Below are 27,663 nucleotides of genomic sequence, written 5' to 3' on the forward strand. Positions count from 1 at the left end.
AAAAAGTTTTTGGAAGAAGAAGTTAATAAATGAACTGACAAATAAAATAATAAATTAAAGAATGAATCAAGAAAACGAATTGATATTTTAAATTCAAGTTTTTTATTATCCTTCTATGGAACGTTCCCAGCTTTCATTTTGTGAATGAAAAGATAATAATTTTTTTCTTCTATTTTCAAATTACCCCAATTCGTCTGCTCTCCTAGCTTGCTGGATAACAGCGCCTTTCATCTCAAACTCCAGAACTCTTTCAATGTCTAAGAATAGATTCAGCCAAAAATCATTATCAGTACAGAATCTGGACAGACATCACCAAGGAAATAGAAATGGTGACCTCTTGCATTATTATATTATAGAATTTTCCCTGAAATTTTTATTTAGAGAAAGTAGTGAGACTGCTATCTACACGCCATTATCTTTAATTTCATTCATCAATTGTAAAGGCATACTTTTTAAAACATTATATAAAATTTAATCTTTCATTAAGAGGGAATGTACTCCACATCAATAAATGTATATCAAATGTACACTAACGCCTACTTTTCACATATATTATCTTAAATATAATTTAATCAAAATGAAGAAAATAAGAAACCAAGAGAAAATTAGTTTCCTATTGGAAGTCAAGAAATCTAAGAACATTAGCTATTCAAGACCCACTCCTGCCCCTAATATACAGATAGATTTTTCTCTTTATCATGCCAGAACCTACAGAAAAACAGAAACATGGTTTTGTTCCCTGAGATCAAAAGGCAAATGTATTTCCTTCTGTGATTTCCCCTGTCTGACAGAGGCATCCCTGCCTCACCTTGAGATAAGGAGAGGGATGATATGGCTGCCCTCTTAATCCCTCTCCATTTTTCTGCATCACCGCACACTCCTGTCTCTTTCTGTATGTATAGAACATGCATTAGCATCAGAATTACATAAGGAAACCTGCTACGGTCAGCAGACTCACAATATCAGCCCCTATGCTGACTAAGTGGTTGTCATGGAATTTCCCTTCCTGTGCTGTCAAATCTCCAAATAATTGCAATTTGGAACAGCCTGTTTGCTGAACCTGGGGCAAAGGAGGGGCAAAACTATCAAAGCTGGAGATGCAAGAGCACTTCAGGTAAGTCATGTAACCCAGGAAGGGTGAGCGCCTCAATTCGCTCATTCATGGATACGTCATTTCAAACACTGGGAGGATCTGACATTTTTCATTTTTGAGGAGGACTAAAACAAATATGCTAAGAGAAACGTCTGATCTTTTTTAAGTATCTTTTTCTTCCTGGGAAAAACACGAGCAATCCTGATATTTGAATTTCATTTATAGTTAGTGAAAATGCAAGGTTGATCCTAATCTTAATATTCTAGGATACAAATAGTACAAATGGATTTTTTTCTTTTCCTTTTTTTTTTTTTTTTTTGAGACAGAGTCTTGCTCTGTCACCCTGGCTGGAATACAGTGGATCACTGCAACCTCCACCTCCCGGTTCACATGATTCAAGTGATTCTCCTGCCTCAGCCTCCAGAGTAGCTGGTATTACAGGCATGTGCTACCACATCCAGTTAGTTTTTGTATTTTTAGTAGAGACAGGGTTTTGCCATATTGGCCAGGGTAGACTAGAACTCCTGACCTCAAGTGATCCACCCACCTTGGCATCCCAAAGGGCTAAGATTACAGGTGTGAGCCACCACGCCTGGTCCAAAGATATGTTTTTGAAGAATAAATAGAAAAGGACAAGAAGCACAGGATTAAGCATTCTTGAAATCTTCTTTGAGTCAGTGAAGCAAATGCTTGGCAAAGCACATTACACCATAGTGAACCTGCTGGAAATCATTGTTAATTGTTTTCAAGGCATATGTGTAATCTGGTTATTCTTCTGCTCAGAACTACCTGTAAAAGGTAGTTTATCAGTTTCCATTTTAGTTAGTAAGTTAGAAACTCTGGAGTTCATACGTGATCCTAGTCCCATAAGAGTAGAGGAGGCACCCTGTCCAAAGGGCTAATTCTGTTTCTTCCCCCAAAGTCAACACAAACAGTAACACTAGCCCCAGGCATCATCTATATTCTAAAATGATGCTAAAGAAATTACATCTAGTATCATCTGAACTTAGAGAATACCAAAAAGAATACTCTTCTTTTAAACACATTCAAAACATGACTCTAAAGAAATGCAACAAAGAATATTCACTTTTTACATGAAGATACTTAAGTATCTTTGGATCTTCCTACTCCTACATCTTGGTTAGAATTAGATGCCCAATGACATTTGCCTATGTTTTAATTTCCCAACATAGCAGGTGTATTTTACATCTCATTCATGCCAGTTTCCGCATACTACATTGGACTAGATCTTCTGGAACACTGCTTCTCAAAGTGCAATTCATACATTAGCAGCATCCTGGGGGTGGAGGGACGGGCGGCGTTTTAGAGATGCAGAAACTCAGTCTCCAACCCCAGTGATCAACAGCATCAGAATCTGCAGTTTAAGAAGACCTCAAGGTGATTCATATGTACATTCAAGTTTGAGAAGCATGCTCTAGAATAAAAATAGGCAAATAAATTTCACTGCCTTTTGGTCAGGCATCAATGAGACAAAAGCAAACACGTGAAAGTCTACAAGGACAAATAAGAACAAATTTTACAGGAAGGTGAAGCACAGAGCAGAGACTACATGGTGTGATTTTAAGTTCTCTAAAATGAAATAAGCAATATTTTTTCTGTTGGGACAAACCCAACTCTGTAGTTTTCACATGTAGTGGCTGTTTCTGAAACCTAGTATGCCATTTCAGCAGAAAACAACCATGTGTACTATTCCAAACCTTACTGTACACTCGTTGCCAAAATTCACCACAAGTGTTTTCCATGTACCTGGCTCTATGCTATGTTTTTAATGTGCATAATTTCATTTACTTAATTATTCTATGTTGCTTCAGTTTCATATTCTTATTTTTTCTCAGGCCATGGCAGCTGCCAAAATGTATATGCAATCCAGAACCAATTTGAATAAAGATGGCCAAGTAGAAAACTAAGAAAATTGTCCCAAGCCCTTAGGTTCCATATAGTCTGTAACTCTCAGTAAAGATGTTAAAAATTTCTGACTCACAGGGGCCCAGGGTTGCAGAAAAAGCGAATGCCAGTAGAACATGTAAAAAGGCCCCCAACACACGTGGAATGTGACAAAGACTGTTAGTCATGGGGTCAGTAAAAGCCAGATCAAAAGGAATAAGCAAGGATGGGGATGCAAATGATGTGGGCCTAAAATTGAAGACCTCCCAGAGACGGGACAAAGCTGGAGTGGAGTTACCAGAGTGTGCTCTTGAGGCGAAGATGAGTAACACTCTTTGGTCACAGCTCCCTGCTTGCCACAACCTGAAAGCTAAATATGCACAAAAGCCACTATCTGATATAAAGTGGACTCTGGTAAAATGCTTATTTGGGCTGTTACTTGTCCTGTGTTACTTAGTTTTTCCCCGACATCAACCTTAGTTTCAAGGGCCCTCGGGAGTCTGAGTTTTAAACTACAATTTATCCTAAACAACTCCAAAGGGCTCAAATTCACATAGGCATAGGCCCACTTTAAAATATGTAGCTAATTATGTTATGTAATTATAATTCTCCGCATTTCCAGGTGGTATAAGGAAAGTTAGTACTTAGATGATATGATAGGTGTTAATAACAGCTGGGCTAGCTGACTCATCACTTCTATAAATATTGGCTTCTAGAAATGCTGCTTCTCTGAGGTACAAATATTTTTTAAAGAACTGAAGGCTGAGGTTTTGGAAGAAATGTTTGCATTTTTACATGGCTTTAGGAACGCACGTTAATAAGAATAAGCCTTTTTCATTCTAGCAGCTCTCCCTTTAAAGGAATACCACCGACGGTTGTTTTTTTTTTCCCCCATGTAATGGAGCTTAGTCTGTATTTGTTATGCACAAAAAGTCAAGAAGCGTTTTCCTTCCTATTAATGTCCAACGAGCCATGTAAGTAAACACAGGAGAAAATTAATATGTCCTGCCTACCTAGCAGCATCAATTAATATTGAGTGTGTTTGAAAAGAAAAGAGTTGCGGAGATTAGCTCCACAGGATACTATAGCGATGCCAAGAAGAATTCCATGAAACCCTCAGAGTTGCAGTTGAGGTTCTATGTACATTTTGACTTACCCACCCTCGTGTGAATGTGGCAATATACACCCCAATAATAATAATAACTGCAACAAATAATTTTTTTTGAGATGGAGTCTTGCTCTGTCACCCAGGCTAGATGGAGTGCAAAGATGGGATCTCGGCTCACTGCAACCTCCGCCTCCCGGGTTCAAGTGACTCTCCTGCATCAGCCTCCCGAATAGCTGAGATTACAGGCGCCCGCCACTGCACCTGGCTAATTTTTGTATTTTTAGTAGAGATGGGCTTACACCATCTTGGCCAAGCTGGTCTCGAACTCCTGACTTTGTGATCCACACACCTCAGCTTCCCAAAGTGCTGGGATTAGAGGTGTGAGCCACTGCGCCCAGCCAACAGATAATTTTTATGGAATGGCTACCTGATTTTTACTAGTTTGTTTGTGTACATTACCTTGCAAAACTCCTAGCCGAAGAAATGAATGACCTTATTTGGTGGTCCAAGACATTGAAGCACAGAAAGGATATTTCCCAGCATCACATGCATAAGAAATAAGGGAGACAGAACTGAAATTCAGGCAGTCTGACTCCTGAGCCCAAGCTCTTAGCCATCATGATATGTTGATTCACAAGGAGGAAAGGGATTTTCCAAACTCTCTTCTAAAACTTTTACTAGACAGGAGACGAAGTTTCCAGCAGGTGTACTATTAGACGGCAGGCTGTGGGGAGTTCCCTCCAATGCCACAAACCTCTCACTGTTCAACCACTTGAAAGGGATACCCAGACTGAGAACAATCACTTTTTCCTAAGATTAATTTGTTGTGGTTTAAATGCAGAGCAAGAGAAATGATGACAATTAATAGTCTAAACGTACTGTGGTGCCAAGAATAACCCATTCTGTGGAGTTCTATGTTTCCCATAAAGTAAAAGAAAGAAAAGACGGAAGGGAGGGAGGGAAAGAGGGAGGGAGGGAAAAGATTGGGTCAGAATAACAGAAAAAGAAATAAATTAACTAAAAGCAGCCTTTCTGAAATCAGGAATCCAAATTGAACTGTCTAAGAAATGGGAGATCTTCTAAGCCCTGCTAATAACAACTAAAACACCAGGATAGTGATTTTGTAAGAAGGGAAGCAAGACTTGAAAATTTCCCTGAGGAAGGTCTGGGGACAACTGACATCTTGTTTCATTTTCTAATCTATGTGCTTCCCTTTTCCCCAGATAATTATCAGCTTCTCCGGGTCATGGAAACATCATGTGCATTTTGGTAACTCTCATACGATGGCAGGACATTAAAGAAAGAGCTCAGGAGGCAAGTTTTTCTACTTTCCTCTCCCTCTACTTGCTGTGCTCAGCCACTGTTTGCAGTATATTCCCACAGAAATTAGGTTCATTAAAATTGCATTGACAAATGATAGCAATGTATATAGATAGCCTTCACCATCCCAGATATTAAAACTTGACTCCACCTGCTAAAGAAATTTCCCTGGTTTCCACTTCTATATGGAATAAGATTAGAAACCACCTTTAAATCAAGTGTCTGGTGAGAGAACTAAAGAGCAGGTTGAGCATGAGTAAACTCACATTCTGACATGCCTTCCTAATTCTCTACATATGTAATTCACTATAAGAAACATTCAGAGGACTCCTACTCACTAAAAAACTAGGGAACTGGTCTGGTTGACCCTATATTCTTTTCCTTCTGAGTGCTTGAACTGCTCTGCTGTGTCTCATGCTGTTCATGCCACGTGTACTTCCTGAGAGAGCTCTCATGCCTCAGCAGATGTAGAGCATAAGCCAAGCTTGCCTCCTCTGTGCACCTTGATGTTTCCCAGAAAGTCAAAAGCAGGAAGAAATAGAGAAAAGCCTGGGCCAGAATAACAGAATAAAAATAAATTAACTAAAAACAGGAATCCAAACTAGACTGTCTAAGAAATAGAAGATGTTCCAACTTCAGCACTAGCAAAAAGTCAAAGATACCAACCCTGCCTAGACTTTCACTGTTCAAAATTAACACATTCCCTAAACATTCAGAACATCCATTCCCTTCAGAATGAATGCCACCCTTTAAACAGAGAAGTCAGTGGCCTCAGAGCCTTGGAAGCCAGATTTAAGTTAACACAACATTGGTTTGTTTTCAGAATTTATGTGTTATTCCATCTTTGAGACAATCTCAGTACATTACTTTTGCTAAAGAATTTTTATTATTCAAGTTGGTTTTAATTTTGCACTTTAGAGAAGTGCGCTCATTAATTATCTTTTATGGAATGTGCTGCTTCCCTCCAATAAAAACAGAAAATGTTGGCCGATGGCTTACATTCCTTGTTAGAGCCCATGAATTTCGAAGGGTATTCAAAGGAATAAGAACCCAGCTTCATTGCAAGGCTATAAATCTCAATTCCACATGACCTTAGAGAAGTTATTTAACTCTTCTCAGTTTGTGCCCTTAGCTGCAAAGTGTGTGTGAAAGCAGCTACCTAAGAGAGTCAGTGTGATTAAGATGTGACATATCAGGCACCCTACTCAGTATCTGGTGTATGGTTAACACTCAGTATTGGTTACTCATTATTCTTCTTCTTCTTCCTAACTCTTTAATACTTGGGTATGTTATCATATCCCTCTTCTCCAACATCATGAACCTTCCTGAATACCATCTTTAAATGTCACCCTGGAGCCAGCTGTTTCATATCAAGATACTTAGATTAATCGAAGACACTGCACTGATATTTTCACTAAGTTTCTGTTGTTGTTGTTATTGTTGTTGTGGTGCTTCAGCCTGGAGTCTCACTCTGTCATGCGGGCTGGAATGCAATGGTGCAATCTCAGCTCACTGCAACCACTACCTTCCAGGTTCAAGCAATTCTCCTGCTTCAGCCTCCCTCGGTAGCTGGGATTACAGGTGTGGGCCACATGCCCAGCTAATATTTTCGTATTTTTAGTAGAGATGGGGATTTTACCATGTTGGCCAGGCTGGTCTTGAACTCTTGACCTCAAATGATCCACCCACCTCAGCCTCCCAAAGTGCTGGAATTAAGGGCATGAGCCACCGTGCCCAGCCTCCACTAAATATTTTTAACAAACAATTTCTCTTTATGTGGAACTTCATTCATCTCTCTTCATTCTGATATTGCCCCAACCTATCTCTATCCATGTTTTCTTCTGGGCCCAGGGCAGCTTGAAGGCAGTTCCATCAATGGGTTTTAGTCTTGCTCTATCAGGTATGACTTATTGTATAACTGCAGGGTGTGTATTAGAATACTCAAAATATGATTAGCTATGAACAAAAGCAAAACATGATAAAAATGATGTAGCCACTGTCTTGTCCTTCAGGATGTTAAGGTTGATCACATTTTCCTGTTTGGTCGGAAAAAGCTCATTGTGCTGAAAGCATTAGGGCAGGGTGATTAAGCGCTACTGTGTATAATTTGATAGTAGGTATTACTTGCATAATACCTGTCTCTTCCTGCCACTGAAGCTAAGCCATTTGCAAATATTAATGTGGTGCAATCGAGTGCAAATCATTTTTTTGTGTGTTTCCTTGGATGTAGTAGAGTTAAAATGATAAAAAATAATCATAAAATGTGTTTTGTTTGTAAGGCAAATGATCAGCAATAAAGATGAATAATAACTTTTTATTAAAAATTAGAGTAAATAACAGATGGCTGAACCCTTGGATACCCCAGTGGAAAAAAATTGTTGGTGTTCTAGCTTGAGCACTTTGGGAAATGTGTATGGCACTTGCTGTCTGATGAGTAACAGCATGTAGCATTGTTAAGCTTGATTAAGCAAATTTAATTAGTGTTAGTCAATGCATTTTTGTAAGTGGATAAGATATTTCAGTTTAAGCATGACTGTTAATCTTTAATTTATAAAATAAAAGTTAAAATGTAGCTATAAAATATTAAAATTGCAATAAGATGAATTTAAAGAAACTGGTTTTTTTTTTAAGTAAAATTTCCTCAATTATTTTTTAAGCCTACAATTAAAAGAAAGGAGGTGGAAGTAAAATGGTAACATGAGCTGTGCGCTGCCAACTGAGACACCTATTTCTAAATGGTCCTAGGGCCACATTACTCTATAACCACACTTTATAACATTCTTCAAACATGGATGTTTTATTTTACAGGACTTAACTTATTTAACGTTCATGAGACTAAAGACAGGAAGAAAATGTAGATCTCACCTTAGAAAATAAAGTGAGCTGAGGAAAAATAAAACACATTTAAAAATTCAGAAACTATTCAAACAGGATATTCTCAAGGTTGGAAATAAACTATATCCCAAAGTAACTGGAGACTTCTCAAATCTAAATTAACACTTTTGTTGCTGGTCAATGATAATTAATTAAGGAGACCCTGACATAATGCAAGGTCTTTTGCATCACACCATTAGCCTTCCTGTCAAATACGGCAACATGACAAAGCACAGGCACAAGATTTCAAGGCATTTCCCAGAACTCGTAAGTACGGTCAACACATCTACCAGCCTCATAGAAAGATCTGAAAACATTTATTTAATAATTTTGCTTAAAAGTATTCTCTCTTTTTTCTGATTCTCTTTTCCTTCCTTTCTTTCTCTTTTCTCACTTCAGCTGCTCTAAAGTTTTATAAAAGTTGGTCATAATAAGGTGTGTGTATGCATACGTGTGTGGGGGGAATATTTGAGCTTAGCCACTTTATAGGAAAATAGTATCAACCATTACCAACACTACTCCCCTTCAAAAGTCATCAAGTACCAATAAGATCTCTAAAAATGGTAACTACATACACTGTTCCCAAGAACACGCCTTGTTCCATAGGCAGACCCCTCCTCACTAGAGTAGGTGCCTGAGACTATAGACCTCCAGAGGCATGCGGTCCTTGGCCAAGGATATCGAAAAGAATGAAGTGCGAGAAAAGGAAAAGATTGGTATGTATCCACAGTAAGGAGATGGATATGAAGTCATAATGGGAACCGTATCCTCATTCAGAACTCTCAGGTAATTTACTCATTCAGTCAATATGTGTTGCACATCTATTATATACCAGACACTAGGCTAACTTCTAGGGATACAAAAGCAGAACTGACAGTTATTAGGCTTCATGGAACTTTCAGATGATCAATCCATAAACTTTTCAGAGTAAAGAAACAAGAAAATTCCATGAAATCCTTCATAATCTGGCTCTTGTTCATCTCTCTTACTTCCCATCACTCCTGACTTACCATCACTGTCCCATCCATATTAAGCTAATGGAAGCATCACCAAAGTGCATATGATTTGTCTGGTACAAATCATATGGTCGTACCCTCTTCCATGTGTAAATACAAACGACTACATGTATGGATATATATTTTTTCTTTTCTCAATTTCTTGAAAAGTCATATAATAGCAAAAATTATTACCCTGTATTATTCATATTAAAACTATATCAAAGGCCAGGTGCAGTGGCTCATGCCGGTAATCCCAGCTTTTTGGAAGACCAATGCAAGCTGATAACTTGAGGTCAGGAGTTAGAGAACAGCCTGCCCAAAATGGAAACCTCATTGCTACTAAAAATATAAAAATGAACCAGATACGGTGGTGGGCACCTGTAATTCCAGAAACTCAGGAGGCTGAGGCAGGAGAATCTCTTGAACCCAGGAGACGGAGGCTGCAGTGAACCGAGATCATACCACTGCACTCCAACCTAGGTCACAGAGTGAGACCCTGTCTCAAAAAAAAAAACAAAAAAAAAAACTCTATCAACGGAATATATATCACAACAATAGCACAAAAGAGGTGAGGTAAGTGAAACTATACTGTTTAATTTTTCTATATTTACTGGAATTCATTGGTAACTTTTAGTATTCTGTTTTAATTTTTCTATTGTGGTTTTGATAATATCCTTCAGTATAAATATTTTCATTGTTGGTCTCGTAACTAGAAAATATACACTTAACTATTCAGTCTATTTAGAATCATACTTTACCAATTCTATTATAATTTAGAAACCTTACATTTATACAGATTTAATTCCTCTTCCTTCTTAATCATAATTGTCATGTTTACATTACATCCATACGCTTTGGAAACCCCATCAGACAATGCTATTCATTTTGTTTTCAACTGTCAAATATTATTTAAAAGAACTCAAGAGAAGATGTCTACTCTATTTAGCAATTTCGTTGCTTTTCCTTCATTCCTGATGTTCCAAGTTCCTTTTCTGTTTTTATATTTTTCAATTCAAAATTTCTGTCTGGCTCTTGTTTACATGACGTATATCCTTGTCAATCCATTTTATTTTAACATTTTTTAAGAGTCTTTGCAATTACTCTTTCAAGCATATTATAACAGCTGCTTTAAAATATTTGTCAGTTCATTTCCATCTTGCCATTGGCATCTGTTAATCATCTTTCCCCATGTGAATTGTGATCTTTGTGATTCTTTGCAACCAAAATAATTTTTTATTGTATACTGGGTACTTTGAACATTACCTTACGACAATCTATATCTGGTTTAAACCATATAGAGATGTTAATATTTTTGTTGTACCAAATACTTTACCTGGTTTGTTTGAGCCTACAGGTTACAATATATTTTCTGTGGCCTGTAGTTCCAAAGTCAGTTATACTACCACTGCCATTCTAGTTAAAGGTGCCAAATAAAATATCCAGCACCGAATATTACATGAGACATACACCTACTAGAAATATGTATATTCATTATTTATCTAAAATTCAAATTAAACTGTCATCCTATATTTTTATTTGCTAAATATGATAGCCCTATTTGCAGTGCTATTAGACTTTGTTCTGCATGTTAGCTACTCATGTAGCTACACCTTATTTCAGTTGTCAAAGATATTGGGATGATAATAAGGATAAGAATATATGTGCAGGTCAAGAATGAGCCTAGTAGTTCACTTTTCTTTTTCTGGTTACCTGTGGCTCCCCCTTTTCATTTCTTTGGCCAGAAATTGCCAACTTCTATAACTGTACTATATGAGAAGAAAGGACACAAAGAAAAGTAAAAAAAAAAAAAAAAAAAAGGCTTTGGCTTCACCTTATGGAGCCAGTTCCACCAAAGGAAAGGAAGGATACTCTTCCACAGTATGCCACCATCCTCACTGTACCATAGCTTTGTCCTGGCAATGGAGAATAGAATAAAAGAAGAGGCACAAAAACAGGATATCTTCGCCATTATCTCTGAGCTTTAGAATTCCTGTTTTCTTTTTCTTAAGCCAGAACTACAGAATTTCCCCTAGATCTCTGTCTGCCCCACAGTATTCTTGTCAGGGTTTCAGATTGCTATTAAATTTATGCTAAAGTATCCTGGAGAGGAAAAAAAAACATGGTAAACTCCAGTTCAGTGGTACTTCAAAATCTGGTGTTCTCTTCCAATTTATATGCTAATATTTGCTTTTCAGAGTTGTTAAATAGCTGCCTATGCATTCTGTTGTGTTTATAATTGCTTTCAGTGGAAGAGGAAGGTTGATGTATTTACTTCATCTTACCGAGAACTGAAATCTCCAATGTTAACTTATAGAAGACTGAAGTGAAATCAGATACATATTGTAACCCCCATGGAAGTCAATAAGAAATCATGTGAACGTACATGGCAATAAAGCCAAAAGAGTAACTAAAATATTATACTAAAATGTTTGTTTACCATAAAAGGCAATAAAGGAAGAACAGATAAACCAGAAAGAAATAAGATGAAAAAAATAAATAGCAAATAGCAGAGATAATTATTACCATATTAATAATTGCATTAAATAGAAATGGGCCCCTATATATGTTATTTTTGGTAGGACTAGAGATTACCAAAGCACACCCTGTTAGTAGCTTCTTAAAATTTAATTTAGGAAGGAGCTTAGAGCATGAGAGTCAAAACAGCCTTAAGTTTTCAAGATGATTGTCTATGGTACAGAAAAGGTGGAGAAGTGAGCTTTATGAAAAATGTCTGGGAGGAGAGCATACCTAGACTAAACATGGAGATTATTCTTAGAAAAAAATGGAATATTAATAACTTTAGCTACTTCTGGATATCTAAATTTTACCTTTCATTCTCAAGCAACATTTAGTGAGGTATCTTCCTTTAAGACACACTCTAATGAGATATTTTTGAAAAAACACTGACACTAGCCAAAGCCTTTGGCACTTTGGCCCTAGTTTGAATAAAGTACATACTAGCCATCAGGTCCTATGACTCTCTCAATGGAAGAGAGATAGATGATAGAGCAATTAATAGATAGATAGACAGATGGAGACAGACAGACAGACAGACAGATAGAGGAATGATAGATGACCTTCATACTAATCAAAAGTTACACAGTAGGTATTATGTGCCCACTGTCTGAATAAACAGAAAGCTTCAAAGGTATTTGCCCAAGGTAATACAGTCTTGAAGCAATGTAGCTCAGATTTTGAATCCATTAATTGTCTTTAAATCAAACACATTCTCTTTCCTCTATATAATACTTTCTCCCTATCAGAATACCTTAGCATCTGCAACAGATAAAGTGAAGAGACTATGTTACGATCATTATGGAAAGTCTTGTACAGAATGAAAGCAAGAAGGCAAATTTAGACTCCAACAACCTAAGGATGGATGAAAAAGCATCAGAAGTAGACAGACACCTTTGGACTTACTATTCCATTTCATATTGTATTGCCAGTTCCCAGAAGAAAAGGGAAAATGCCTAGTTGATGATTGAAGAGGTAAACAAATGAAGCAAATATCAATATTTCATGAACAATCAATCATCTGAATACATGTCATTAAGCCAAAGTCCATTGTATCTGACAATTAGGCAATTGAAATCAATCATTTTTCAAAATAAGGGCAATATTATTGCTGCAAGCATATTTGACATTTTTAACAAGTGTTAAAATACAAGAATCAATTTCAATAAAATTATATTATAATCAAAGTCAAATTAAAATTCTGGAGATGCAGAGCATCTGAGAATAAGCTTTTTGCAGAACAAACAGAACTCAAAGTGTACTAAATTACTCAAATGTCTATTTATTTGCTACTATTCTTTTTTTTAAAATACCTTAATTTCTGGGGTACATGTGCACAATGTGGAGGTTTGTTCCATAGGTATACATGTGCCATGGTGGTTTGCTGGAGCCATCAACCCATCATATCTACATTAGGTATTTTTCCTAATGCTATCTCTCCTCTAACTCCCTACTTCCCAACAGGCCCTGGTGTGTATGTCCATGTGTTCTCATTGTTCAACTCCCATTAGTGAGTGAGAACAGGTGGTGTTTAGTTTTTTGTTCTTGGGTTAGTTTGCTGAGAATGATGGTTTCTAGCTTCATCCATGTCCCTGAAAAGGCCATTAACTCATTCTTTCTTATGACTGTATAGTATTCCATGGTGTACATGTGCCCCATTTTTTATCCAGTCTATCATTCATGGGCATTTGGGTTGGTTCCAAGTCTTTATTATTGTGAATAGTGCCGCAATAAACATACACGTGCATGTGTCTTTATAGTAGAATTTCTAATGGGATTGCTGGGTCAAATGGTATTTCTGGTTCTGGTGAGGAAGGAGACCCAGGCATCTGGGATCACCTCCCCCTTGATTTCCACACTGCATTTCAATAGAAGAAAAGTCTGGGTGACTGACACCTCCTGATTCACCTTCCTGTAAATAGTATGCTTGGTATTGGGGAATCTCTGCAGAAGACACTGTTTTTACTTGAACAAGATCAGACCCCCACCCTACTCCTCCATCCAGAGAACAGAAATCTTTCACATGTAGTTTTGGAAGCTGAAAACCCAAAATCCTTTCATATGTGATTTCCAAAACTGTAAACCCAAGACCCTTTCACCCATAATATCTAAGGCTGTAAACCCAAGATTCTTTCACGTGTAATATCTAGACTGTAAGCCTATATAAAGACAGAGCCTCTCTTTGTTAAATGAGCTCTGTTACTTAGACAAATCATTGCCTGGCTCCCAGCCATAATAATAATAAAATAATAAACTTCTTCCTTCGCAGTTCAGTGTTCAAGAGGTGTGTTTCTCGTGGCTCCTCCTGCTACACTAGATCCTTGAGGAATCATCAAACTGTCTTCCACAATGGATGAACTAATTTATACTCCCACAGACAGTGTAAAACCATTCCTGTATTTTCATCCTTTCCAGCATCTGTTGTCTCCTGATTTTTTAATGATTGCCAATCTAACTGGCATGAGATGGTGTCTCAATGGGGTTTTGATTTTCATTTCTCTAATAATCAGTGATGATGAGCATTTTTTCATATATTTCTTGGCTGCATATCTTTTGAGAAGTGTCTGTTCATATCCATGTTTAGTTCTTCCTTCAGGAGTTCTCATAAGGCAGCCCTGGTAGTGACAAAATGCCTCAGCATTTGCTTGTCTGTAAAGAATTTTATTTCTCCTTCACTTATGAAGGTTAGTTTGGCTGGATATGAAACTCTGGGTTGAAATTTTTTTTTTTTTTTTTTTTTTGAGAATGCTGAATATTGGCTCCCACTCTCTTCTGGCTTATAGGGTTTCAACAGAGAGATCTGCTGTTAGTCTGATGGGCACACCTTTGTGGGAAACCTGACTTTTCTCTCTGGCTTCCCTTAACATTTTTTCCTTCATTTCAACCTTGGTGAATCCAACTATTATGTGTCTTGTGGTTGATGATTAATGTATTTCCTGAATTTGAATGTTGGCCTGTCTTGCTAAGTTGGGGAAGTTCTCCTGCATAATATACAGAAGTGTGTTTTCCAACTTGGTTCCATTCTCCCCATCACTTTCATGTACATCAATCAAATGTAGATTTGGTCTTTTCACATAGTCCCATATTTCTTGGAGGCTTTGTTCATTTTTTTTCACTCTTATTTCTCTAATCTTGTGTTCTCATTTTATTTCATTAAGTTGATCTTCAATCTCTGATATTTATTTTTCTGCTTGATCAATTTGGCTATTGATACTTGTGTATACTTCACAAATTTCTCGTGCTGTGTTTTTCAGCTCTGTCAGGTCATTATTTATGTTCTCCTCTAAACTGGTTATTCTAGTTAGCAGTTCCTGTAACCTTTTATTAAGGTTCTTACCTTCTTTGCATTGGGTTAGAACGTGCTCCTTTAGCTCAGAGGAGTTTGTTATTACCCACCTTCTGAAGCTTACTTCTGTAAATTCATCAAACTCATTCTCGGTCCAGTTTTGTTCCCTTGCTGCAGAGGAGTTGTGATTCTTTGGAGAAGAAGAGGCATTCTGGTTTTTGGAATTTTCAGCCTTTTTGTGCAGGTTTTTCCTCATCTTCCTGGATTTATCTACCTTGGTCTTTGCTGTTGGTGACCTTCAGATGGAGTTTTTGAATGGTCATCTTTTTTGTTGCTATTTTTTGTTGCTGTTGATGCTATTGCTGTTGTTGCTGTTTGTTAGTTTCCCTTCTAACAGGCCGCTCTGCTGCAGGTCTGCTGTAGTTTTCTGGAGATCCTGTTTGCCTGAGAATCACCAGCAGAGGCTGTAGAACAGCAAAGATTGCTGCCTGTTCCTTCCTCTGGAAGCTTCATCCCAGTGGGTCACCCACCAGATGCCAACCAGAGCTCTCCTGTATGAGGTGCCTGTTGGCCCCTACTGGAAGGTGTCTCCCAGTCAAGATACACAGTCAGGGATCTAATTAAGGATGCAGTCTGTTCCTTATCAGAGCTCGAATGCTCTGCTGGGAGATGAACTGCTCCCTTCAGAGCTGTCAGGCAGAGATGTTTAAGTCTGCTGAAGCTGCACCCACAGCCACCCCTTCCCCCAGGCACACTGTCTCAGGGAGATGGGGGTTTTATCTATAAGTCTGTGACTGAGGCTGCTGCCTTTTTTCAGACAGGCAGTGTGGCACCCTCTGCCTTGCTGAGCTGTGATAGGCTCCACCCAGCTCCAACTTCCCAGTGGCTTTGTTTACACTCTGAGGGTAAAATTGCCTGCTAAAGCCTTAGCAATAAAGGATGCCCCTCCCCACACCAAGCTCCAGCATCCCAGGTCAACCTCAGACTGCTGTACTGGCAGCGAGGATTTCTAGCCAGTGGATCTTAACTTGTTGGGCTCCATGGGAGTAGGGCCTCCCAAGCCAGACCACTTGGCTGCCTGGCTTCAGCCCCTTTCCAGGGGAGTGAATGCTTCTGTCTCGCTGGCATGCCAGGTGCCACTGGGGTATGGAAAAAAAAGCAACTCCTGCCACTGGCTCAGTTCCTGCCCAAACGGCAGTCCAGTGTACCAGAGGGAATCTCCTGGTCTGCCAATGGCAAAGACCATGGGAAAATAGCAGTGTTTGGGCTGGAATGCATCATTCTTCCCGCTACAGTCTTTTATGGCTTCCCTTGGCTAAGGGAGAGAGATCCCCAGACCCCTTGCACTTCCTGGGTAAGATGATACTCCACCCTGCTTTGGCTTGCCCTCCCTGGGCTGCACCCACTTATCTAACCAATCCCAATGAGATGAACTGGGTACCTCAGTTGGAAATGCTGAAATCACCAGCCTTCTGAGTGGATCTCACTGGGAGCTGCAGACCAGAGCTGTTCTTATTCAGTCATCTAGGCCTTCAAATGTTTTTTAACCTTTTAAAAAGAATTCTTCATTTCATTTTATTAAGATATAGCAAAACATTTTTTAATTCAATCAAATTAAGGGTAATTTTCTTCTTTGTGCTGAACATGTAATAAAAAGATTCTTCATTCAATTTATTTTTGGAAGAGAGAAATTAAAAGTATACTTGCATTTAAACAGAAAAGTATGAATGGTCCTACCACTCCTGCATTGTATATTAATGCCAAAGGACCCCCACATTTGGTGTTCCTATACTTATTGGTTATAGTGATACTGGGTGGGGATAAGCTGGATCTTATTTATAGTACCATACTCTTTTCTTTTTTTCTCTTTTGTTTTTGAGACAAAGCCTTGCTCTGTCTCCAGGCTGGAGTGCAGTGGTGCATTCTCCGCTCACTGCAACCTCTGCCTCCTAGGTTCAATCAATTCCCCTGCCTCAGCCTCCTGAGGCTGGGACTCTCCTGAGTAGAGTAGAGAGGCTCACCTCTACTGAAAACTCTGCCCACTTCCTTACTATGCCATAGGTGCTAGCCACTATGCCTGGCTAATTTTTTTTTCATCCAAAATCTTTTTAATAAGAGGGTAGGATCCAGGGTTAGTTTTTGTAGCCTCAGCAGGCCTGTGGGCCTCTGGCACACTCGAACTCTGGCACGTGGAGCAGATGTAGGGTTTGGTGTGGCTGGGTGGGGTTCCTGCAGCCTTGCTGAAATGCCGGTACACCTCTTGGCCCTTGCGAGGACTGGAGAGCAGGACGGTGCTGCAGCCCTTGGGGGAGCCCAGGGCCAGCTGGTCGAAGGTGAGGATCTCGCCCCCTGCCTTGAGGATGCGGCTGCACCCAGTACACACCTTCAGTTTGGGCACCTCATGAACCTGCACGTCATCCGTCATGGTCCCAACAGTGACGGCTGTACAGCTTGACCAACAGCCTCGGGTAGATATCCTGGCTCTTGGGCTCCTTCCTCCGCCTTTTGGTCCTTGTTGTGATGGATATCAACTCCCATGATGGCACCTCCTGCTCAGCCAGGTTTGGAGAGAGAAGCTAATTTTTTGTATTTTTTGTAGAGACAGGGTTTCACCATGTTGCAGGATGATCTAGATCTCCTGACCTCATGATCTGCCTGCCTCGGCCTCCGAAAGTGTTGGGATTACAGGTGTGAGCCACCATGCTCAGCCAATAACATTCTTTTTAATGAAAACATAATAACCTTTACTCGTATTGCAGTTATTCAGCACCACTCTGTATTTTAGAATGGGACATTGCTAAAAAGTAATTCATCAGGATTAGGCAGTATGAATTCACTGAAGAACTGCTCTCATACAAGTGAACATGGCCTCTAATCAAGGAATCTGGGAACCTGGTTCCCAGAGATATATGAAAGAGACTGCCCACTTTTTAAAATTCTTAAGAAGGAGGGGAAAAAAGGTGAACATTTTGTGAAGCACATACCATTCACCAGGTCCATGAAATTATCTCAAGTAAATCTTACAACTAAACCGATTTTTACAGGGGAGAAAGCCAAGATTCACCTTCTCGGATAAGAGATTTCTATTTCACCGCATGCTCTAACTTATAAGTGGGAGCTGAATGATAAGAGCACATGGACACATTTGGGGAAACAGCACACACTGGGGCCTATTGTGGGGTTGGAGGGAGGGAGAACATCAGGAACAATAGCTAATGGATGTTGGGCTTAATACCTAGGTGATGGCTTGATGTGTTCAGCAAACCATGATGGCACACAGATACCTGTGTAACAAACCTGCATATCCTGCATGTGTATCCTGATACTTAAAATAGAAATTGATGAAAAAAAGAGAAGAAAACCAGAGGTCCCTGATTGCAGGATATTGTGCTTCTATCTGCTTTTGAGACTCAAACACCTGTTATACCAATGTATGATTTTATTTCCCCCACAAATAAAACATATGGAAGATGTGTGGGATGCATTCCACTCTGTATCCTTTTCATCACTATCCCAAACTGTTTATTTCACTAACATTACTAACAACTTTATCAAAGTAATATAGGTTATATCGCAATCTGTCTCAACACTAATATAGGAATTATCTTAAATGTAATGATTACAATAGTCTCTAGTACTGCCTATCAACAGTGACAAGTTTGATATTTAATGACTTAAAACCCATCCTACAGGCATGTCAAGGCTGTACGTGCAATGTGTACGTAGATTACAGCTTTATTTCTAATATGAAAAATTTGAAGAAAGGAATAATATCCAACAAAAACAAAAGGCTTAAATGATAGTGTAACCATATCATCAAACACCATATAATCATTAAAAATAATGTAATCTGTTTTAATTGGTATACAAAATGTCCATGATAGAGTGGTCATATTTTGGTAAAGATATACCTATATATATATACTGAAAAAATATATGTGTATGTACAGATAAAGATCTGGAAGTTTACAAATTCCAATGGTTTTCTCTACAGAGTAGGATGAAGTGTGCTGCTTCATCCTACTCTGTAAGAAGAAATAATCATGCCATAAAATTGAAAGTCCATGGCTAGAATTAAAGGTGAACTCAAGGAAATGAGTGACCTCTGACTGGCAGGAGAAAGCAGATGAGTCATAGTTTCTACAACCATAAAACAAAACTGTATTCAGCCAACAACTTGAATGGAATCTGGGAGAGTACTCTAAGCCTCGGAAGAGAATGCAGTCTAGCTGACACCTTGATCTCCGCCTTATACAACTCTGAAAAGAGGACTCAGTATGCTGTGCCCAGACTTCTGACCTACAGTTCTGTGAAATAATGTTTCAGTTGTTTTTAGCTGTTAACTTTATGATAATTTCTCACACAGCAACAGGAACCTAATACAATCATTCAGAATGACAATTACAAAATGCTTATACAGTCTCAATTTTTTTAAAAAACAAGACTGGATTTCAAAATGATCCTTTGATTTACTACACTGAAAAATATTGTTAAGATATGTTCCTAAACAGAGTTTTAATTTAAATGTCAAGCAAAAAGAAAAGGTCTCAGAGTGGTACTGATTTAAAATCATCTGCACGTCTGCATTTTCAGTCTTAAAAATATATATGAATATCTTCAATTAGGTGACATGTAGGACTAAATAATACATTTTGATTACAGATTAGTAAATTGTAGTGGAACAAACTAAAGACTGTCAGTGTTTCAGAAGCATGCACCGTTATTTCAAGGCAAATAGAAATCGTCAATGGCATCTCCACATATTCAAAGTACATTGTAAACTTCACTCTGAAAACATTTTCCACAGTTAGACTCTGGTTTTTTTCTCAGCCTATAATCTGACCTCACCATACTGATAGTCTACTTATTGTTATCTTCCCTTTTATATGCCTTTGCCTGTGACACTTCCTTAGCATGCTCCTTCGGCAACTCACCAGCTTAGCCTCTTACCAGCTAGGCAAAGCTTGGCTCACCTCTACTGAGAACTCTGCCCACTTCCTTACTTGCCCGCTGCACATGGAACTCATCTCTCTCTCTCCATATTTTCAAAAGCCTTTACTGGTGTTACTAGAATAGGACATATTCTCCTCTTGTTTGTTGTAGGTTTCTATGCATGTGTGACACCACCCTCACTGGACTCTGAGTTCCACAACACCAGGGACCATCCCATTCCTGATCTGCAATGTGCGGCAGGGGGCTATACATCCAGCTCATGATCAAAAAGGTGACTAGTGAGCTTTTAAAACTTACACATTGTCAATATACAAGAACAAAATGCAAACCATGATGTACTTAATTTTAATTTAAGAAAGCCTGAGTCAAAATAGAGATCTGATGAGAAATTGAGAAATTCAGATATTTTGTAAGTGAGAACAGTTTTGCTTAGAGATTGAACGAACCATAGCAATTGCTAAATGAAATGGGAAGTGCAATAAAAGGAGCTCAGAAGAGAAGGAAGGTCATATTTAAGAACTCAAAGAAGAATATGTATAATATTCACTACTACTCTGTAGTTTCTGCTATAGCATCTTACATTATTCAAATCTTTTTATCACCGCTTATGACAATATTTGCTTCCCTTATGAAATCATTTTCAGTACAATGTTGCCCTGCAGTTGATTCTGAAAGATATTCTAATTTAAGATTATCAGAATTAGACAGTGGACTACATTGAGTGAATAATCTGAAGTTTTATGCATCTGAATTTTAAAATGCCTCAAACCAAACTAAAATTGCTGCAAGCCCAAGAGAAATAAAAAGTCATACATACTAGTAACAGTTTACTATCTCTAGTTTGCAAGCAATTATTTTACACCTCTGGAAAATAATATCCATGCACTCATGTAAAATAAAAACACAAAAGTCCGTTTGAGACTCCACTGAGTTAACTACTTATTGAGCACATAGCATATACTCTAGTATTATAATTGATGAATTACATACAAGGAAAAAGAAGTATAGAAAGAAGAAAAGAGAATCCTAACTAAATGTTTTTAGTGTTCTACCTACGCAAGAACCAACTTTGTAAGAGTAATAATAGCTAATATTTTTGAGTGTTTATTATTGCTAGATATTCTGAACGTTTATATGGATTACATCATTTAAAGTTTTAAAACAAACCTATGAATTTAACATTATTATTTTTCCCATTTTTCAGATGAAGAAATTGTAGCACCGAGTTAAGTAATTCACTAAATGTTGTAGAGCTAAGAATTTCAAAGGTCAAACTTAAGCACCAAGCACTGTGTATTAACCCCTACGTTATCTTTGCGTGGCTGGTTTTATTACTCCATTTGACAGTACAAGAACTTGAGGCTCAGAGAGATTAAATAGGCTGCCAAGGTGGAGATCTTTCATCATTTACAGAGTCAGCATTCAAAATCAAGTGTTTGATTCCAAATTTTTTGCTGACTCCTCTGTACAACTTCCAAAACTATATAAAATCAAAAATTAATAAAATATATTCAAACTATATTCTATCTCTTCTATTATTTAAATACAAACTACATTCCTTTCTTGCTGTGTGACATTAGGCAAGCCATTTTATCAATTTTTGCTTTAGTTGTCTCATCTGCATAGTGAGGATAATAATTCACCATACTTCAAAATAATTGGTGCAGTGAATATAATATATAAAGTCACTGAACAGCCTCTAACGTAAGCTTCTTATTAATATTATCAGTATCATTATCATTATAATTTGTAAATTATTTTACTTAGGGAGATAATGTGTGTGTGTGTGTGTGTATATATACTATTAATATTAATGCTATAATTAGTATAATATTGTATTTAAATATATATAAAATATTAAAGTATCTGTGAATATCCACTAATATATAATATTTATTGTAGTGTACTATACACATAAACATATATATAAGTAGTATATGTATATACTACTATATAATAATCTATTAGTAGCATATATCCAGCACATATATGGATACACACACATACATACACAGCACTTAAATATATTTGCATACATATACAAATATATGCATAGTATATATGTATGTATGTGTGTATATATGTATATATACATACACATAAATATTCTACTAATAGGTTGAATCCCGAGCTAAGCACTTTTTCAACTTTATTTCACCTCAACAACTCCATTAAGTTGTAGTAAAGCTCATCTTTAAGACCGCATAGATAATGAGAAAACTCATCATTTGGCAGATGATGAAAATGAAGCTTTGAAAAGTTAAGGAAGTTGCCTAAACTCATACAGCCAGTGAGTGGCAGGACCAGATTTCAAACCTGAGTTTATGTGACTCCACATACCACAAAGAGGTATGTAATCAGTGTCAAAAGAAAGGTATAATCAGCTGGTCCAAGTGCAAGGGTGTTTACAACTACTTTATTACAACCAGTTACAGGTTTCTTTGCTCCTTCTTCACTCCCACTGCTTCACTTAACTAGCCTAACAAAAAAAAAAAAGAAAAAGAAAAGAAAAAAGAAAGAAAAGAAGGATGTAATCCAAGTGCTACAGAAGTTCAGAGAATGCAGAACATTTTTTGCTTCGATGGTTGAGAATGGTTTCCCTGGGTGGGTTGACATTTGAGCTTAGCGTAAAGGTAGAAAGAATTTCAATAGATAAGAGCTAGGCCTTTTGAAGGACAAAACAACCTTACCTGAACAGATGAGCAAAGGTCTTGAGATCAGGTACAATCCATTCCGCATTGTCGGAAAAAAAATAGAAGATAGAGCTGGAAAGGTGAGCTAATGTTAACTCAAAGAGTGCAGGGCCTGTGCTTATAGAATTATGCTGTTTAGTACAGCAATCATGAGATACATGTGACATCTAAAATGTGGCTAGGGAGACTAAGAGACTGAATTTTTAATTTAATTTAAAATTAAATCTTAAAACTCCCACTTGATTCAGTTATTAAAAAATTTTAAGTATGTTTGAACTACTTAGATATGTAGATATTTTTCAACTGTTCATTTTATGAAATCTAAATATAAATTAGAAATTTTCCACTGGGCATGGTGGCTCACGCCTGTAACCCCAGCACTTTGGGAGGTCAAGGCAGGTAGATTACCTGAGGTCAGGAGTTCAAGCAGCGTGGCAAACATGGTGAAACCCCATCTCTACCAAAAATATAAAATTAGCCAGGTGTGATGGCAGGTGCCTATAGTCCCAGCTACTTGGGAGGCTGAGGCAGGAGAATCACTTGAACCCAGGAAGAGGAGGTGCAATGAGCTGAGATTGCACCACTGCACTCCAGCCTGGGCAAGAGAGAACGAGACTCCACCTCAAAAAAAAAGAAAAAAAAAGAATTTTCAATGAAAATTTACCATCTGATTGAGATGATGTGCTGCTAAGTATAACACGTACATTCAATTCTTAATATTTAAAAGAATATAAATATCTCATTAACAAATTTTAATATTGATTAGATTTTGATTTTTAATATATTTTTATGTTAGATTAAATATAATGCATTATTTAAACTAAGTTCATCTATTTAAACTTTTTTAATATGACTACTAAAAACTTTTAAATTACGTATGTGACTTGAATTATATTTCTTTTAGACAGAGCTGTTCTAGCCTATTCGTTGCACACAGTAGGCACTCCACAAAATGCTTTTTAACAAACTGCAGCTGGAACCAGGTTGTAGCCTCAGTCAGGCTGAGGATCTTGTACTGTAGTTAACAGACAAGAGAGCCACTCAAACTTCTCAGCAGAGGAAGGATATACTTAGAGTACTATTATAGAAGGTTCTATGTGGAAGAGAAACACAGAGGAGAAACTGAAGTTAGATTAGAAGTATATTGCAATGTTAAAACAGGGCCTGAACACACACCCCTTCTTCACAAATTCTTCCAAAGCAGCTCAGCCTAGTGATACAACATTGTGTAAGTATACCATGTTTCTCATGAAAAAACCAAACACTCTTACATGTGAAAGGCAATTCCTATTCCAGTAAAGTCTCACCCCTCTATGCACCTAATTTTATCACTGTTGCTTTTAATGAAAATGAATCAATGCAGTTAATCTCTGTATAGTGTCATGTGGGATGAAACTCCCTTTATTAGAGTAATGGTCTGATCACAGCATCATAGCATAATTTTGACATATGCAGAAATGGAACTACAGGTATGAAAAAGCCTCAATTATTCTCAACACCGCAAACAGAGTTTTCTTGTTTAATACATGTCTGATTGTGCTACTCCCTGTTGAAAGCTTTAATGCTATACCACGGCTTAAAGGATCAAGTCCAGACTCAGCAACCCTTCCCAACTAATCCTATTCCACCTCAACTTTCTGTAATGCCCTTCTATAAATACTGACTGATTCCGGTCTTTTTCAGTAGCAAGTGACGGGAATCTAACCCAAACTGGTCAAAGAACTTGTTGGTTCCACAACAAGTAAACAAATGTCAATGCATAGTCAGACACATGAATAGACAAATAGATGAATGGCTATTTTGATACTGTTGATCCCTAGATGCTGGCCTCATTTACTCCGGGTTCAGACAAAACTGCTCCATGTGGCAGAATAACTAGCAGCAACTCCTACCTCATTTTCTTCCAACTCCTTGACCAAAAATGCAGAACACTTCTTCCTCTGCTCTAAAAAAGAAAAACGCTACCGCATGGAGAGCGTACACCATGTTTGAAGCACTATTCCACCTACTTTTCACATAAATGATTTGATCCTCACAACAGCCCTACTATCATCCCCATTTTGGAGACAGGGAAACTGAAGCACAGAGAGGTGAAGTAACTTGCCCAAGATCACCAAGTTGAGACGTGGCAGGGCCAGAACACAAAATCAAATAGGCAGACTCTGACATCCAACACCTCTACAGAATCAGTGTGGTCAGGGGAAAAGGAATTTTGACTGGCTGTTCCTGAGTCCTTGGTCCACCCTCACAGAGGAGTGAGGGAGTGCTGCAACTGACATCCCCACCTGACCACAGGACATGACTGGAGTATGAGAGTGAGCTAGGCAGATCAAAACAACAGGGTCAGGAGGGAGTCATATTCCAACCACGGTCAAAAGAACAAGTCAGCCTTTTTTAAATTTGCCACGCACTTTTGCCTTCAGCATCTACCACTCTTTCCACTCCCACTTCCCAACTCTCTTCCTGGAGAAGTGCTGTTTATTAGTCTACAAGGCTAACTTCCAGCAATGAACAACCCCTTTAGCAAAGTTTCTCACGTTCTCATGGGCAGAATAAATCACTGCCTACTGTGTGTTCCTTTCATGTCCTATGCAACCCATCATCGATAGTACAGACACAAGTTGTCTGTGTGGCAATCTTGTCATTTGAGACAGCCAGGTGGGAAGGGCTCCCTGGCAGAGCCTCCAACCGACCCATGCACTGGGAGAAACACAGTGATGTGGAGCCACAGAAGTTCCCACCATTTGTCATGGGGAGGAGCCTTGTCCCTCCTCTCTCCGGGTGGAACCTGGAATTCAATCAGCCAGGCGGGAAGCCCAAGGGCAGGAAGCACACTCTCGCTTTGCTAAGAGTCTCTGTTACCCCTTTTTGCCCAATAAATCCCATTTTTCTCACTCTTTAAATTGTCTGTGAGCCTAAATTTTCATGGCCATGTGATAAGGACCCCCATCTTTAGCTGAACTAAATAAGGGGAAAAAAAGGTCCCACAACAATTTCTACTCCTATAAAAGAAATCTGTGATGGCAAGACATAGTCAAGCAGAAGAAAAATAAACCTCCAACAGATTTTTCCGCCACCTACTCACCATTGCTTCTTTGGAACACCTCAGGATCCTGAGATTAACTGTACTCATGGGTTTCCTTTGACGCCAGGCACTGATGATGGCTTCCCTCTACTCTGCTCTTGCCTGTTTTCTTGATTCACCTGTTAATTCTTCAGTGTTGAATCCTGGCATGAGGGATGCCCATGCCAGGAGTCACTGGAATTGTCCCCATTTGAGGGTTCATTTTGTTGGTTTACATTTATTTGTTTTGATGTCTGCCTCTTCCATGAAACTTGGAACTACTTAACAGTGAGTATTGTGACCTCTATCACCTTGTTATCCCTAATGTTAAAAGAAGTTCCTGGCCACAGTAGATATTCAATGAATTTATTTCCTTGACTCAAAGAAAGAAACAAGGAGGAGGAAGGGAGCATAGGAAGGAACGACAAAAGAAACAAGAAAGGAAGACAGAAAAAAAATGTGAGATTATTCCAGTATCTACATATTTCTTAGTAAATGGCAAATAAGCCACAATGTGTGCAAATAAGCCACAATGTGTGCAACTAAAACTTAAGTCAAATCAAGTTTTTAAATTTGTAATGGTAAAAAATTAAATTAATTAAACAGTGAAACAATTCTGATTGTTGGAGAAATTTTTGAGAAACAACTTTTTTTCTTAAGACCTTGGGCCCGTTTGCCTTTATCTCATAAGGCAACTTCAGGCTGTTGTGGTCATGCAAGAAACCTGGGTTAATCAGAGTAAATATGCCTCTTACTGGGCCCAGAAAAGCAGTCTATAAATAAGACCACTCAACAGGTCATTTCTGCCCTGCCCTCAATCTGTCCTCTGAAAAGAGGAAAGTTGCAGCCCCCTGAGTTTGGAATTGGCGTTGACCTTAAACAAGTTCCTGGCTCCCTGAAGCCCAGTTTCAACTCTTCCTCTGCCCAGGGCAGAGTAGTGTGGTTAGAAATCATTGACGGCTGAACTCCTGAGCAGCAGAGCTCACTGACTAAAGAGTCTTTCTTTTTTTTCCCTTGACATAATGTTTTATTAATTTTAAAAAAGCTTATTTCTGACCCTAAAGGCAAATGTAAGAGACAATTTCTTTGGAGTCAAATCTGTATCTCTCTACAAAGTGAAGTTAATGCGAGCATTTGACAAAACCAGAGTGGTCAAAACTGTTAACTGTGGACCTGGACGATTTAGCTCCAAATCCTGGATCCTGCACTTGACTGGCAGCAAAGCAAACACTGGACAATCTAACGTCTCAGTTTCCTCAGCTGCACACAGGTAATAACCCTTCTTATGCTTGTAAGGGTTAAATGAGCTGCTTTTTATAAAGTGCTTATGTACAACTGTGTCTAACACACAGAAGGCAGTATTTGTTTGTAAAACGTTTTTTAAAATAATCTGCAGACAAATATAAGGTATATAAATATCATCAGAACATTACCTAAAATTACCAAGGGGGAAAGACTGAAGAGAACAAATTTATACATCTTCAAATCTGTAAGATACATTAAAGTCAGGTGACATACATCTTGAATTTTTGAAAACTTCAAATAACGTGAGTACAGGAGTCTTACGGTTTCTCAAGTTAACAGGATGCTGCATTAAAAAGTATTCTACTAGGTGAGGAAGATGTACAAACTTTGAGACAGCTGATGGTTCTCTAAATAGCCAGTGTACCTCTTCTCGATCTAACTTTACGGTTCTCAAGAACCCACGAAGTAATACTTAAAACCTTTTAAGAAAAGCATTAATTGTTTTTAAAGCATTTTATGAGGGCAGTGCCTTATTGTCACAGAGAAGAAAAATTTTAAGTTCTGTTAATCCTACAAAGGTTTGAAGCACCAGAGATCAGTAACTGCTCTG

At 38.2% G+C, this 27,663-nt stretch overlaps 1 protein-coding gene and 1 pseudogene across 17 annotated transcripts in view; both read right to left on the reverse strand.

The window, feature by feature from the left end:
* LOC144579619 (uncharacterized) overlaps positions 1 to 27,663 on the reverse strand; it is a 634,762-nt gene that overhangs the window by 508,525 nt on the left and 98,574 nt on the right. The window lies entirely within an intron of this gene.
* LOC118147761 (large ribosomal subunit protein eL18 pseudogene) lies at positions 50 to 21,863 on the reverse strand (annotated as a pseudogene).

The sequence above is a fragment of the Callithrix jacchus genome, chromosome 15 (genome assembly GCF_049354715.1).
Source record: "Callithrix jacchus isolate 240 chromosome 15, calJac240_pri, whole genome shotgun sequence".
Lineage (NCBI taxonomy): Eukaryota > Metazoa > Chordata > Mammalia > Primates > Cebidae > Callithrix > Callithrix jacchus.